The 16,073-nt window shown below is 38.4% G+C and overlaps 1 protein-coding gene and 1 pseudogene across 3 annotated transcripts in view; one reads left to right on the top strand and one right to left on the bottom strand.

Moving 5' to 3' along the window:
* ELOVL7 (ELOVL fatty acid elongase 7) overlaps positions 1-16,073 on the bottom strand; it is an 81,273-nt gene that overhangs the window by 61,047 nt on the left and 4,153 nt on the right. The gene's annotated exons all lie outside the window — the stretch shown is intronic.
* LOC102442603 lies at positions 8,198-8,748 on the top strand (annotated as a pseudogene).

The following is a 16,073-nucleotide window of genomic DNA, read 5'->3' as shown; positions in this document are numbered from 1 at the left end:
CAAGCTTCCAGCCCACCTGGCCGCCACTCAAGGGAGAGAACAACATGCAGAGATCAACACAGAGGGGTGCCTGCTCCAAGCCACCGCAGTGTGGCTGGGGGCAGGCCCCCAATGGACACACACACACACACACACACACACACACACACACACGGGGCAACTGCTCTGAGCATCTGACGTGGCTGGAGGCAGGTCCCCAGCAGACACACACACACACACACACACACACACACACACACACGGGGTGACTGCTCTGAGCCTCCGACGCATCTGGGGGCAGGCCCCAGCGGGGACACACACACACACACACACACACACACACACACACACGGTGCCTGCTCTGAGACTCTGCTGCCAGACTGTGGCTTAGGCCACGGGGAGCGGGCCTAAGCCATCAGTAGGACATCCACTAAGGGCTCCTGAACTGTAAGAGGGGGCAGGCTGGGCTGAGACTCCCACCCCTCAGTGCATGAATTTTGTGCACCGGGCCTCTAGTACAGATCATAATGTTCTTTCCCATTACAAATGAGCATGTAATTTATTCCCTTATCTTGCAATGATTAACCAACAATAGAAATAAAGCAATTTTCAGAATCTCAACCAAAACATTCCCCTGACCCGGTTTTCCTAAGACCAACTTTGGCAGCACAATCTACCCATGTTTCCGGGCTAAAAACCTTGGTCTTCTTCTTCCTTATCCAAACCTTCCTCTTCTTCACCTTCTCTTTACTTTCTCTGCCCTTCTCATGCCTTTCCATCCATATAGTCATATATGACCTCTCCTATTTCACACCCTAGTTTCCTTTTCACTTGACAGTGTGACAAGCCAGCAACCTGAACCAGACAGTTCAAAGCACCTCTGACCAGGTCCTTTCTCTTTTCAGAAATTTGTAATAGAGCCAAGCTGGAGTTCCTGACCATAGACTGCATTAACTAGCCTCCTTTTATTCTACCATCCTCACTCACTCTGATTCCTGATAAACTAGTCTCTCAGCCAAGTAAACTTTCTTGCTGTTCCTGGAGTCTCCCTGTTACACCCTCACAAGAACTGTAATAGGAATACATTCTTCAGACTTTCAGGATTTTGCTTTTTTTTGTTTTCCTTTAAAAGTTATCATGTACTTTTAGGGCATAAAAATTGTTTCTACTACTGAAATAAACCCTAAAAATAAATAAATTTGCCCTGCTTTATTAATTTAACAGAGCATATGTCTACCATTATCTCATTTTTATTACTCTTCAGTTAAAGTATTTATAGTTATAGGAAAGTGTATTAAATATATCATATATGGGACCTATGGGAACACTGGGAATAAAGAAATAGCAAAGTTATTAAAATATAAACTGTCAGATTGCTTAATAACATTACTATTTATCTACATGAGGTAAGCATTATGTGAATTTCTATTGTTTTTAATATTTTCTTATGACTCATTCTACAATTTGTTACATAGACTGCACATCATCTTACTAGCCAAGAATCTCTACACTACTACCCTTTAGTCAGTAGTTGATTTATATTTATTTTTTACAATTTTCTTATTGATTGGATATTTGATGGCACTAACGAATTACCTTTAACTTTTTATATGTAATAATGCAATTGTGGTAATTTTTGTTAAGTCCTGATCTTTTGGAGATATACTGAAATATTTACAGATAAAATAAGATTAGCCGTGAGCCTGGGTAATGTGTACATCTAGTTCATTATATTCTCTCTACTTTTATAAATGTTTGGAAATTTCCATAATATGAATTTTTAAAAAGAAATAAAACTTTCATTTTGAAAATGCTTATGTTTGTTTGGAGTGGTTTTTTTGTTTGTTTGTTTGTTTGTTTTTGGTTTTGTTTTTAAAGTATACTGGGAGATGGTTTTTGTTTCTTCATCTAAATAGTTCCCAGCTTTTTCCAAGTAAAACTTTGACAACCTTTAAAAAAAAAAAAAGCCTACAAAGCAATTTACCAAAGTGTTATAATCGTAATTTCTGGGTGGTGGTGAGGACAAAAAAGGGTTCTATGGAAAGTAACCTCACAGGGTGATCTGATCATAAAATCCTAACTGGGTAGTTAGGTAGCCACTGCCCATACATATACCTTCTTTAGTGAAAGGTTTTAAGCCAGCCCTGCCTATTGTTCTCTGGCAGCTAGGTTAACACATTTTTGAAATACCAGAAGTAACACCCACCTTGCTTTCTCCAATCTTCCTTATGCCCTCTCTTTAATTTCAAATGCATAAAAGCTGAAAAACTGTTATTCTCCAGAACATTTAAGATCAGTTTGACTCAAAAAACTCATAAAAATTTTTCCATAAGTTTGGACATTTCTTATATCGACAGTGGGAGATGTACAGAAAATCTGTCTATATCATAAATCGCTATACCTTTCCCTATATTTACTATGAAAAATATTAATGAAAAATATGTACATCGAAGTCCAGTTATCCACAAAACTACCTGTAGTCTGACAGGATGGAAAGGGTGAGTTTTGATTGTCATTGGGAAACTCATGCCAGACAAGGTAATTGTGAAATGATAGAAAGATCGGTAAGATTTGGTCTCATTTTGGCAAGACAGTCCTATTGACTAATACAATTGAGTGCTCATAATGAACCCTCTAAGAGCAAATGGTCTAGAGGAGTCAAGCATTTCTGGGAATGTGATACACGATATCTTACACAATTTTCATTTTAAGCTTGGCTTGGACAGGGTTCATGCCTGGATGCTGATATGTAGCTATATTTTTATTTTCTCTCACATTTCCTTTAGATGAGGTGGGGTATAGAAGAGAAGTTTCTCTCCATCCTTGAATGAGAGGAAAACAGTTCATGTGTTTTTGACTCTTGCCCCCAACATAATTCTCTCCTCCTCCTCCCCCACATCATTTTATTCTCTATGTGAGACTCAGCTGAGAGGCATTCAAAGACCTTGTTCACAATCACAACTCAGGGCTCCTGAGACTCAGTATCAGAAACTGCGAAGTCCCTGGAGGAAGGGACCACATCTCCATTCATTTATTCAATAAATGTCTGGCCACCTGGTATACACCAAGCGCCCTTCTAGCCACTAGAAATACATACAGCAAGATCCCCGTTCTCATGGAGTTGACTTTCTTATGGGAAGACACACAAGCAAACAAAGATAAACACAAACATAACTAAGACACACGGTGGCAAAAGGTATGAAGAAGTGCTACGTGAGAGTGATGTGCCGGTCACCAGGGAAAGAGGACTGCAACGGAAGAACAGTGGGAAAAATCTAGAACACTCGAGAAGATATGAGGCGTAAGTGATCCTGGAGGAGATAACAGGAAGGGCACAGGCCTGGAGGCAGGAACGAACTGTACATCAGAGGAGCAGGGCACAAGAAGGACAGTTATGCTAGATGACCTGGAGACCCACTTCTCCAAGTGTCTTTTAGATGAGGGGGGATATAGACCCAGGCAGGGCCTTGAGGCTTAAATTAGAGCCAGGGTTTTATTCTCGGTGCAACAGGAAGCCATCAGAGTCTTTATTTTTTTTATTTTAGTATGATGATTTTCCTTTTTTAAATTATGTAAAATACACATAGTATGAAAGTTAGCATCTTAACCATTTTTTAAGTGGTGTTAAACACAGTCATGTTGTTGTGCAATCATCACCACCATCCATCTCTAGGACTCTTTACATCTTGCAAACTGAACCTCTCATCAGAGGCTTTTAAGTAAAGCAATGACATAATCTAGCTTATGTTTTTAAAAATTAATATGGTTGCTCAATAGAGAATTGATTGCAGGGAGACAGTAGGATTGGGAGTTTATTGATACATTTTGTGGACACAGCTGACAAGACTGCTGCTAATTTGGATGTGGGCATGATATACCGGTAGAGAAAGAAATGAGGAGAGGAGATGACGTCTAGATTTTTACATCTCCAGTGTCTACAGCCAATGTTTATTTCATAAATAAGTGAATATTTATCTAACATTTAAAAAGTAGAAACTGTTATTCCCAGAAACGAGGACAACAGACATGAAAACTACCAGAGATGTGGCAGATGTCTCTTTTCTAAGGTCCAACTATCTGTGCTAATTCTATCCTTATAGCATAAAGTTGACATAGTTGGTTCATGTCAACATTATCAGCCTAATCCCAACTTAACATTAAAGGCTAATCCTTTTTATGCATATAGTAAATTTTATTAAGCACTTCACATAAATTACTTCATGAATTTCCTAAAGAAATAGTTTTTAACCTTTGAGACTATGGTGCTATAGGCAAATTTGATGTTTTGGAGTTTTATGAACCTTAGAAAGTCCACCTAGAGACCAAGCTTGGGTTAAAGAAGCCCTGCTCCACCTTATGTGAGTTGTTATTGTATACCATTACGAGAACCTACACTTTATTAGCCTAGTCCTGGGGCCTTTGGAGAAATGCTTTCAAAGAGTTTACCTTCATTAATGGCCATAATAAATGAGTTATCAAGAACCAATGTTAATTTTTAAAGTATCTTTGCATCTTTAGCAAAACTGGTATCCAAAATATTACACATGAAGTAATTCAAGATCCTCTTAATAAGAACCCACTTGATAAATCCCTTGTAAAATTCATTTCTAGGGGAAAAATGTACTACCTTACAAATTTATGTATGATGGTTAAAAATCAAACCATTAAGAGTGATGGAAACATTCTCTTACTTTTTCAATATGAGCTCCCAGCTAATAATTAAATTTTAGTGATTCATTTATCACAACTACATTGCCTAGATTTTCCCCTTCTATGCTTAGATCTTAATGTTTATTGTGAGCATTTCTCAAAAAAAGTGCAATGTGAATGATGTACTATCATATGCAAACTTTGCAGTTGTCCTATTTTATAAGCATATTATCTGCCCTCCTCCATGCTTTTTTAAAATTTTTGTTTGTTTGTTTTGTTTTGCTAATCCTCACCCAAGGATATTTTTCCACTGATCTTTTAGAGAGAATGAAAGAGAGAGGGAAAGACAGAGAGAAATATCAATGTGAGAGAAACACATCAATTGGTTGCCTCCTGCCTGTGCCCCAACCAGGGCCTGGGATGGAGAGAAGCCTGCAACTGAGGTACGTGCCCTTGACTGGAATAGAAACCGGGTCCCTTTGGTCTGAAGGCTGATGCTCTATCTACTGAGCCAAACCGGCTAGGGCTCATTTATTTATTTTTTTAATGTTTTTATTGATTTCAAAGAGAGGAAGGGAGAGAGAGAGAAAGTTAGAAACATCAATGATGAGAAAGAATCATTGATCAGCTGCCTCCTGCACGTCCCCCACTGGGGGTCGAGCCTGCAACTTAGGCATGTGCCCTGACTGGGAATAGAACAGTGACCACCTGGCTCATGGGTCGATGCTCAAACACTGAGCCACACCAGCCAGACCATGCTTTTTTATTTTTTCAAGATAAGGAAGCAGACTCTGAGGCCACATGTAGTAAGTGGCAGGTTGAATATAGTCAGAATATCTATATTCCAGATCTAGGTCTGCCACTCACCACTCAGGTGACCTTGGCAAAAATCACTTAAATCTCTTGGGGTCTCAGAGTTTTGGTCTTTAGAATTGAGTTCAGAGCACATATCACCAAAGGTTGCAAAAACTGAGATGATGAATGCAAAATTTTTTCATGACATATAAAAGCGAAGAAAGCCAAGGTGTAGAAACAGTAGCAGTAGCAGCAGCACATATTTGCCTGTTAATAAGGAGAGAGCTAATAATCCATCCCTGCTCTGTCTACTGATGAAATGTGAAGACCAAATTGGGGGCTGACAGGTTTTTAGGGGGTGCCTAGCAAAGCAGTGGGCACTAACTCTCCATTGACTTGACCCCTCCCTAGCCCCACTACTTCCAGAGATTATCAGGCAGTCAACCCACGGGGATGAATTTTGGCTAACAACAGAAAATGAGAATAGAAAAGGTTGTTAGATGAGACAGCATGACTTGGCTGGATGGTTTAGTCATCTTTGCTAAGATAATGTACTCTTGTTTTACACTCTGTCGTTGTTCAGGGTTAGCTTTTATAACACATGGGCCTCAAGACTAGGTACATCATTGCATTGCTCTGGACTTCGGTTTTCTCACCTGTAACGGGGGAGCATAATCCTTGCCCCATTCAAAATCTGTAGTAAAGTGTAAGGAGTAATTAATGTTGTTACATTTATTATATGTATGAAAAGGATTAGCCTTTAAGATTAATGTTGGAATTAGGCTGATAATGTTGACATGAACCAACTATGTAGACTTTATCCATGCTATAAGGACACAATTAGCATAGACAAGGACGAGGATGGAAAAATTAGCATAGACAAGGATGGGATGGGGCAAAAATTCAGTAGTAAAGCACATTCAGAGTTAAGGCTAACAAAGAGAAAGTAATTAGTAAGTTAGAAAAGCTCTTGACCTCTAACCTGAACTTGCTTCTGGTCCCAGCATACTTCACAGGCTTGTGACCTTGGCCAAATGACTTGGCCTTGCTGGGTTTCAGTTTCAACAATGTAACAGAGAAGGTGGGCACAAATGACCTCTTAGGTCCTTTCCAGCTACAAACACTTCTAACATGTCTTTAACAAACAAACAAACAAACAAACTCATAGACACGGACAGCAGAGGGTGATCACCAGAGGGGAAGAGGTGTGAGGGGAGGATGAAAAGGGTAAAGGAGATCAAATATATGGTTATGGACGTAGACCAGACTTGGAGTGGTGAACACAAAATGCAATATACAGATGATGTATTATAGAATGGTACACTTGAAACATATATTATTAACCAATGTCACCCAATAAATTTAATTTAAAGAGACTATGAGAGAAATGAAGGAAATTAAAAGAGATAATGCGTGGAATTTTATAAATTGTGAACTACTAAATAGGTATTGGTTATCCTATATAATAAAAGCCTAATATGCAAATTGTCCCCTCCGGCAGTCTTTTGACCTGGATTTCGACTGCTCGCTATGACGTGCACTGACCGCCAGGGGGTGGCGCAGAACATGGCAGGTGTCAATGACGAGGCGCTGCCAGCCCCTATGGGCTCCAACGAGAGCGGGACTGCAGTGAGATGGTGGAGCAGGTGAGTGGGCGGCACCAGGTCAAGGCGGGTGCAAGCAGGGGCCCGATAACCCGCAGACAGTGACCAGGGGTGGCAGTGGGGGGTGGGGCCGCTGCCCAGCTCACAGGCACTGAGGGAGCCGGGCAGGGGGCCTGGCTCCGATCAATGGCCCCACAGGCAGGATGGTGGAGCAGGTGAGGGGGCAGCACCAGGCCAAGGTGGGGTGCCAGGCGGGGCTGTGGAGCTGCAAGGTTGTGGGCGTGAACTGGGGCCTGATCTCCACAGGCCACCCCGAGGGACCCCACCCATGGGCGAATTCGTGCACTGGGCCTCTAGTTATTAATAAACGTAAGACCTACCTTTAGAAAACATTTTCTACACACTCATAGCCCAGAAAAGGTTTCACTTCTTCACCCCTAGGTGGGAGAACTCCAAGACATGTTGCAGTGGGAGTGAAGCCCGGTTATCCACAGGGATAGCAACAGCATCTTCATTAATATATCCGGTACCAGCTGCCTCCCTTCCCTTTCTCTGCTGCCACTCTCTAGGATCACTTCTCAAATAAATGGCTTACAAAAAAACCACAATCCAATATTAGAAATTCAGGTTGAATTACTGCATTTAAAGTGGTAAAAACATGGGCATATTAGCACTGGAATTCAGATTAAACTGAGTCTGGTTCCCAGTTCTGTTACCTACTAACCACATGACTTTGGGAAAATTACTTACTTCTATATGCATCAATTTTTTGTTTATAAAATGGAAACAATATCTGTGAAGAATAAATGATATAAGGCATATGTAAAAATTAGCAAAATGACTAGCACATAGCAAAATAATGCTATTATTATAATAAAATGTACGTTTATTTTTCTCATTTTATCAGTTCTGTTTTTTAAATCAGTTCAGCCTTTTATCATTAACTTGTCAAGCTTTAAAAATAACTACTATACCTCTGTAATTAGTTTGAATCTAGAATAAGTTTTATCTTGCCCAATTCAACCTGTCAGCTTAACATGACTAAGAAATTATCAAGTTTAATAGACTAGCTAATGCTATACTATGTATTTTTGCTTTCAATTATTATGGAAGTCATGTAAGGGAGGTAGGAACCAGCTCTAGGTTCTACATATTGGTTCATATTTTTGAAATAAAATGTTGTGTGGCTCTTTTCCACTGCCAGTCCGCCGCCATCATGGGTCGCATGCACGCTCCCGGGAAGGGCCTGTCCCAGTCGGCTCTGCCCTACTGCTGCAGCGTCCCCACCTGGCTGAAATTGACGTCTGACAACGTGAAAGAGCAGATCTACAAACTGGCCAAGAAGGGCCCGACTCCCTCACAAATCGGTGTGATCCTGAGAGACTCGCATGGCGTTGCACAAGTACGTTTTGTGACGGGCAATAAGATCCTGAGAATTCTTAAGTCTAAAGGGCTTGCTCCTGACCTTCCTGAGGATCTCTATCATTTAATTAAGAAAGCTGTTGTAGTTCGAAAGCATCTTGAGAGGAACAGAAAGGATAAGGATGCTAAATTCTGTCTGATTCTGATTGAGAGCCATATTCACCGATTGGCTCGATATTATAAGACCAAACGAGTCCTGCCCCCCAATTGGAAATACAAGTCATCCACAGCCTCTGCACTGGTTGCATAAAATATCTATGTGCTCGAGCAATAAAATCATTGTTTAACTAGAAAAAAAGTGTTGTGTGGATGCTAAAAGCCTAATTTAAATAGTAAGTATGAGTTCATTAGCATAGTATGCTTAGCAAAGAAAAATAAATCTCCATGTGCTCTGCTTTTTACATTCCCAATGAAAAATTTCACTTTGTCTTTATTAATGTGTGTCCTTAGAATCAGAAGCAAAGGTTCTGTCTACTTACTATGCTATGGCATAAACTATTATAGTTAGACGAACAGCAGCAGTAATTTTGACTGGTTCTGATCAGTTAGTCAAAAATACTGTTTACAGTAAAGAATCAAAAAACGAGTACAAACCATAAACACTGACTTAACCCTTAAGACATATAAATATGCATTAAGTCCCCAATTTTCTAAAGCAGTTTCAAGTTTTCCTTGAGGAGGAATACCTCCCCAATATTTTTCTTATATAAACCATATTCAGAATTTATTTTCTATAATTTCTAGTTTTAATTTTCTAAGTGAATGAAGAACTAAAAAACGAAACAAAACAAACTTGTAAAGCAAGATTGGGATATTTCCTTCCAAGTTTTATAATTTTCTTTCAATCTTTGTTTTCCTGCCTACTCTTTTAGTCACTAACTTTTATGGAATCTTCCTCATTGCATTTACGTTTCATAGATTTACACACTGATTTAAATTATCTAATCACAATGACAAGTGTAACTGGCACCAACAGGTTTGCAGTAAGTACAACAGACTATTGTTGTTGGAACAGGGAACCGGCCACCAGCAGCCAGGGCAGCACACAGTCTGCTTTATGGGGAAATGAGGGGCATAGGCTCACGGGCCAACTGATTAGATGTCAAGAGGATTGTCTTTGTATTAGGATGAACCATATGCAATTGTCAACATTCAACTGTCTTTTATCTGGAGAAATGACAAGTGCATATATTCAACGTAAGATATATTTTTATTAACTATTGTTAAATATTATATTTACTACCCATATTTTCCCTGTGAACAGTGAATAGTGATCCTTTATTTTTTAAATGCCATGCTACATTTACTCAGGAACTCACCTTAAGCTACTGAAGAAGCAGTCATTGGATTCTGGGTTCCTAAGAATGTTATTTCTACCTCCTTCCTTTCTTCACGTTAAAGTCACACCCTGTTAGAATTTCAAAGAGGCTGAAGGCAAAAGCCTGTGCCTTCTAGCTAACTGAATGATAAACAGCACAGGGATTAAAATGTGAGGTCAGCATTAGTTTGTTTACTGGTTTGCTTCTAAGACAAATGTTTTTGGCCCGCAGGATCCAACACAGCACTGCCTGTTTAGAGAAGGCAGGAAAAAGACCGGTACAAAGGGGAGTGAGCAGAGAAGCCCCGGGACAGAATTAAGATACGTTATCCCAAAATACAAACACCTTTTATTTTTGTTCTATCCTTGTTGTGCTATTTAATAAACAAACAAATAAATCACAAATGTGCTATTAAGACAAAACCTGGAAATGTGGGACAGAATGGAATAAAGAGGGACTGTATTCAGATAAGAGACTACTATCAAACCCTTAGAAGTGCTCACATTTACTGACGCTAAAATGTCTAAGTCAGGTTTATAATTGTGTCCTTATGCCCACACAAAACTATTGAATGATATCTGAGCCCTAGTGTCTCATACCTTCTACAACATCCCACAGAGTTAGTATGCAGAGTGAGAAGAGCGTAAACACTTTAATTATACCCGGGTTCCAATCCTGGCTGCATACATCTAACCCTAATGCTCATAGTATACATGGGTGCAGAAAAGTAAAAAAAGTTGCTCACTCTTTCTGCTTTTGTCATCTGAGCACCTTTATTCACTTTTCTGCACCCGTGTGTATTATGAGGATTATGGTGCACACCTTGCTGGCTTCAGAGGATTCCTGAGAAAATGCCTGTAGTGCCTTCCTGCAACTATTACTGATCTTTAAAAGGTGCCAAAACTTTTCACTTCAACAAAGGTTTTAAATCTTAAATGCAGGCATGAGTAGTCTATAAACATGTGGCATGGAGGACGTCCATGCAGTTTATTTTCTATTCCAAAAATGTTGTGCAAACTGAGCATAATCAAGATGCGGAGAGATGGCTGCACCGGGGCGGGGTGGGGCCGTCCTTACTGTCCCGGGGAGCCTCCTCTGGGAGGAGGAGAGGTTTCAGAGAGGTGAAGATGCAAATGCCAGAGGGGTGCTTTTAAAATACAAATCTTAACAGGTCCCTCCCCTTCTTATAGGTCTCTAATGGCTCCCAATTAACTTTTGAATAAAATCCAAAAACGTTAGTTAGAAACCAGGCTCTCTGTATCCCAGCCCGTGCCTATCTAGGCAACCTCCTCTCACACCCTCTTCTGCAGTGATTTTACGGTACTTGCAATTCTCTGATCACATCTGCATTCTCTCTGCCTGAATTTGATTTTCTGCCCTCACCCCATTTCTTTGCTGCCCTAACTTCTAATCTTCCTTCTTTTTCCTCGGGAGGACAACTTTGTCTGCCTTACTCTGCTTGGCTTTCTCAAGACCACCTGTGTTAATCACTGTTTATCACACTGTACTGTTACTGTTAACCTCCCTTGAATCCACAAGACCAGAACAGGCTTTAGCATCTAGTCTTACAAAAAGCTGACACTCAATGATTTTTAATATGCATTTCTGAAACTCCCTAATTTGGCCTTATTGCCTTATAGTTAAGGGGACAAAGATGTTGGGCTGCTGGTGTACATGGCTTGTGTGGCTGGTTATCCAGATGGATAAGGACTTGTCTTTAACATGGCAGTCATAAACTATATGGTAACTTATTTCTCTAAAAATATGTTTATGGCACGCTTCTTTCCATATTATATGATGTGTATTATTGAAATTCAAGGTTATCTCCCAATTTATATGCTACCATATTTACAAATGTTCCAAAATTATTCGTTTGGTAAATAGCATTCTTCCATATCCTAAAACTGATGTTTGTACATGTAGCACACCAAGGAGAATAGACAATTAAACAAATTAGGAAAGATTTTATTTCTTTAACTTCAACTAGTAATTATTTAAGAATAGAGGGCTTTCCAAATCTTGATGGACATAAAGGGCGAGATTAACAGTAATACAATCACAGTAGGGAATTTTAATACTCCATTGACATCAAAATATAGATCTTCCAGACAGAAAATCAACAAGGAAACAGCAAACCTAAATGACACACTAGGTCAGATGGACTTAATTGATATCTTCATAGCATTTTACCCCAAAGCAGCAGAATATACATTCTTTTCTCAAGTGTATATGGTACATTTTCTAGGATAGACCATATGTTAGGACATAAAACATGTATCAATAAATTTAAGAAGATTGAAATCATATCAAGCATCTTCTCTGACCATAATGATATGAAATTAGAAATTAATTACAAGAAAATAACTGAAAAACACACAAAGACATGGAGGCTGGATAATAAGTTACTAAATAAGGGATGATTAACAATAAGATCTAGGAAGAAATAAACAATACCTTGAAACACATGAAAATGAGAACACAATAACCCCAAATCTATGGGACACAGAAGTCCTGGAGTAGGTAGATAGGAGACTCAGTAGAATCCTATTTTCTTTTCATTAGCCGGAAAATGGAGATTTAGAAAGTTTAGAAACTTGACCCAATTGAAAAGAAGTAAGAAATGGTGGACCTTGAAAATGACTTTAGGTTTTCTCACTGCACAGAATACAGTCAAACACTGCTGCAGTTAAATATTTTACCCTTTGTTCTCCCTGCATGATCTACAATAATAATCTGTTTTGTGTTGATATTTACTGCTGTGTTGCTGACAATTACCTGAAAGAGAAGTTGGGGTGCTTCACTGGGCTGGAAAAGGTTTAGCTAAATCAGTAAGCAGGTCTAATTAAGCAAGTTTATTCTACATATATGTAAGGCTAAGTTGACTTGCACATGCACGATACATATAAAGCTCTCACTGGCGCCAATCGCACACGTGTCTTTCGATCTGTCATTGTCGATCGTGAATTTGGTTGAGACTTCTATTATAAAGGGAAAATAGCAATATTAAAATATTTCTTCTAATTAATTTCTTTTCAATGTGCACAAATACGTGCATCAGGCTACTAGTATAATATAAAAGATCAATGAAACCAAGAGCTTGTTCTTTTAAAGATTAACAAGATTGACAAAACTTTAACCAGACTCATCAAGAAAAAATGACAAATTGGACAATCTGGATTAAATGGATAAATTCTTAAAAACATACAATCTTCTAAAACTTAATCAAGAAGAATCAGAGAATCTGAATAGACAGATTACAGCTAATGAAACTGAAGCAGTAATTTTTAAAAACTCCTAACAGATCAACATCCTAGACTGGATGGTTTCACACGTGAATTTAACTAAATATTCAAAGAAGAACTAACACCTATCCTTATCAAACCATTCCAAAAATTCAAGAGAAGGGAAGACTCCCAAGCTCATTTTACAAGGCCAGCATTATCCTAATTCTAAAACCAGACAAAGACACTACAAAGAAAGAAAATTACAGACCAATATCTGATGAACATAGATGCTAAAGTCCTCAACAAAATATCAGTAAACAGATCCTCAATACATTAAATAGAGCATATGCCATGACCATGTGGGATTTATTCTGAGGATGCAAGGTTGGTACAACATCTGCAAATCAATAACCATGATATACTACATAAACAAAATGAGGGATAAAAACCACATGATCATAGATGCAAAAAAAGCATTAGATAAAATCTAGCACCCATTTATAAAAACTCTCAGCAAACTGAGACTAGAGGGAACCTCAACGTAAAAAAGGCCATATATGGCAAATTCACAGCCAGCAGCATACTTAATGGGCAAAAACTAAAAATATTTTCCTTAAGATCAGTCACAATACAGGGATGTCAGCTTTCAACACTCTTATTCAATATAATACTGGAAGTTCTAGCCACAGCAATCAGACAAGAAATAAAAGGCATCTAAATTGGAAAGGAAGAAGTAAAACTGTCATTATTTGCATATGACATGATACTGTATAGAGAGAACCCTAAAAATTCCACCAAAAGAACTACTAGAACTGATATTCAGTAAAGTAGCAGGATACAAAGTAAATATCCAGAAATCAGTTACATTTTTATACACCAATAATGAACTATCAAAAAGAGATCCCATTTACAACTGCATAAAAATAAAATACCTAGGAATAAATTTAACCAAGGATGTAAAAGACCTATACTCATAAAATGATAAGACAATGAAGAAAGAAACTGAAGAAAATACAAATAAGTGGAAGCATATACCATGTTCATGGATTGGAAGAATTAACATCATTATAATGTCCACACCACCCAAAGCAATCTATAGATTCAATACAATTCCTACAAAGATGCCAATGGTGTATTTCACAGAACTAGAAAAAAATATTCCAAAAGTTTATATGGAACCACAAAAGACCCCGAATAGCCATAGCAATCTTGAGAAAGAAGAATAACGTTGGAGGAATCATGCTACCTGATGCCAAAATATACAAGGCCACAGTCATCAAAATATCATGGTACAGGCATAAAAACAGACATATAGATCAATGAAACAGAATAGAGAGTCCAGAAATAAACCCACGCCTTTACGGTCAATTAATATTTGACAAAGGAGGCAAAAAACACAATGGAGTAAAATAGTCTATTCAATAAACGGTGTTGGGAAAATTGGACAGATATGTGCAAAAAAAAGAAACTAAATCATCTTCTTACACCATATACGAGAATAAACTCAAAATCAATTAAAGACTTAAATGTTAGACTAGAAAACATAAAAATACTAGAAGAAAATATAGGCAGTAAAATCTTGAACATTTCTCATAGCAATATTTTATCTGATATATCACCTCAGGCAAGGAAAACAAAAGAAAAAATAAACAAATGGGACATCAAACGAAAAAGGTTTTGCACAGCAAAGGAAACCATCAACCAAATGAAAAGACAACCACTGAATGGGAAAACATATTTGCCCCCAATGATACATATGATAAGGGGTTAATATCCAACATTTATAAAGAACTTCTAAAACTCAACACCAAAAAAACAAACAATCCAATTAAAAAATGGGCAAAGGACCTGAATAAACACTTCTTCAAAGAGTACATACAGATGGCCAAGAGACATATGAAAAGATGCTCCATGTCACTAATCATCAGAGCAATGCAAATTAAAACCACAATGAGGTATCATTTCACACCTGTCAGAATGGCTATCATCAATAAATCAACAAACAAGTGTTGGCGAGGATGTGGAAAAAAGTGAACCCTCATGCACTGTTGGTGGGAATGCAGACTGGTGCAGCCACTGTGTAAAACAGTATAAAGTTACCTCAAAAAATAAAAAATAGATTTCATTTTTATACGGAATCTAATGAATAAAATAAACTAACAAACAAAGTAGAAACAGACTCATAAATACATAGAACAAACGGACAGCTGTCGGGGAGGGGAATTTGGGGGGGTTGGTAAAAAAGGCAAAAGGATTAAGGGGGGAAAAACCTCATAGACACAGACAACAGTATGGTGATTACCAGAGAGAAAGGGGGTTGAGAAGAGGTAGAGGAGGGAAAAGGGGGGATAAATGGTATTGCAGGAGACTTAACTTGGAATGGTAAACACACAAAACAATACACAGATGATGTATTATAGAATTGTACACATGAGACCTATATAATTTTATTAACCAATGTCACCCCAATAAATTCAACAATAATAAAAAAGAAAAGAGGACTTGCTTTTATGTTTATCCCAGTGTCTACCATAGTCCTTGTTATGGGCTGAATTGTGATCCCCAGAAAGATATGTTGACATCCCAGCTTCAAGAACCTCAGAATGTGACATAATTTGGAAACTGGGTCTTTGCAGATGTAATTAGTTAAGATGAGGTCATACCTTAATCCAATATAACTGTGTCCTTACAAGACAATGGCCATGTGAAGACAGACACACAGGGAGAATGCTATGTGAAGACCGAGTCAGATATTGCAATATAACATCTATAAGCCAATGACTGCCACCGTCACCAAGAAGCTAGGAGAGAGGTATGGAACAGACTCTCCTTCAAAGCCCTCAGAAGTAACCAACACTGTTGACACTCTGATTTCAGCCGTCTATCTTCCAGAGCTTTGAGACAATAAATTTCTGTTGTTTTAAGCTGCCTAGTTTGTGGTGCTTTGTTACAGCAGCTAAAGGAAACTGACATAGTAGAAAACATGCAAAAGGGGTTTAATAACACTGTTCACATTGAATTGAATTACTGATACTTCAGAGAGAGAAAAGTAGGCACAACAGATCCATTCTGTTTTTAAA

Source organism: Myotis lucifugus, unplaced genomic scaffold (genome assembly GCF_000147115.1).
Source record: "Myotis lucifugus unplaced genomic scaffold, Myoluc2.0 scaffold_0, whole genome shotgun sequence".
NCBI classification, from domain to species: Eukaryota; Metazoa; Chordata; class Mammalia; order Chiroptera; family Vespertilionidae; genus Myotis; species Myotis lucifugus.
The sequence above is the reverse complement of the archived record's forward strand: the minus strand, read 5'-3'. Positions and strand labels throughout refer to the sequence as shown.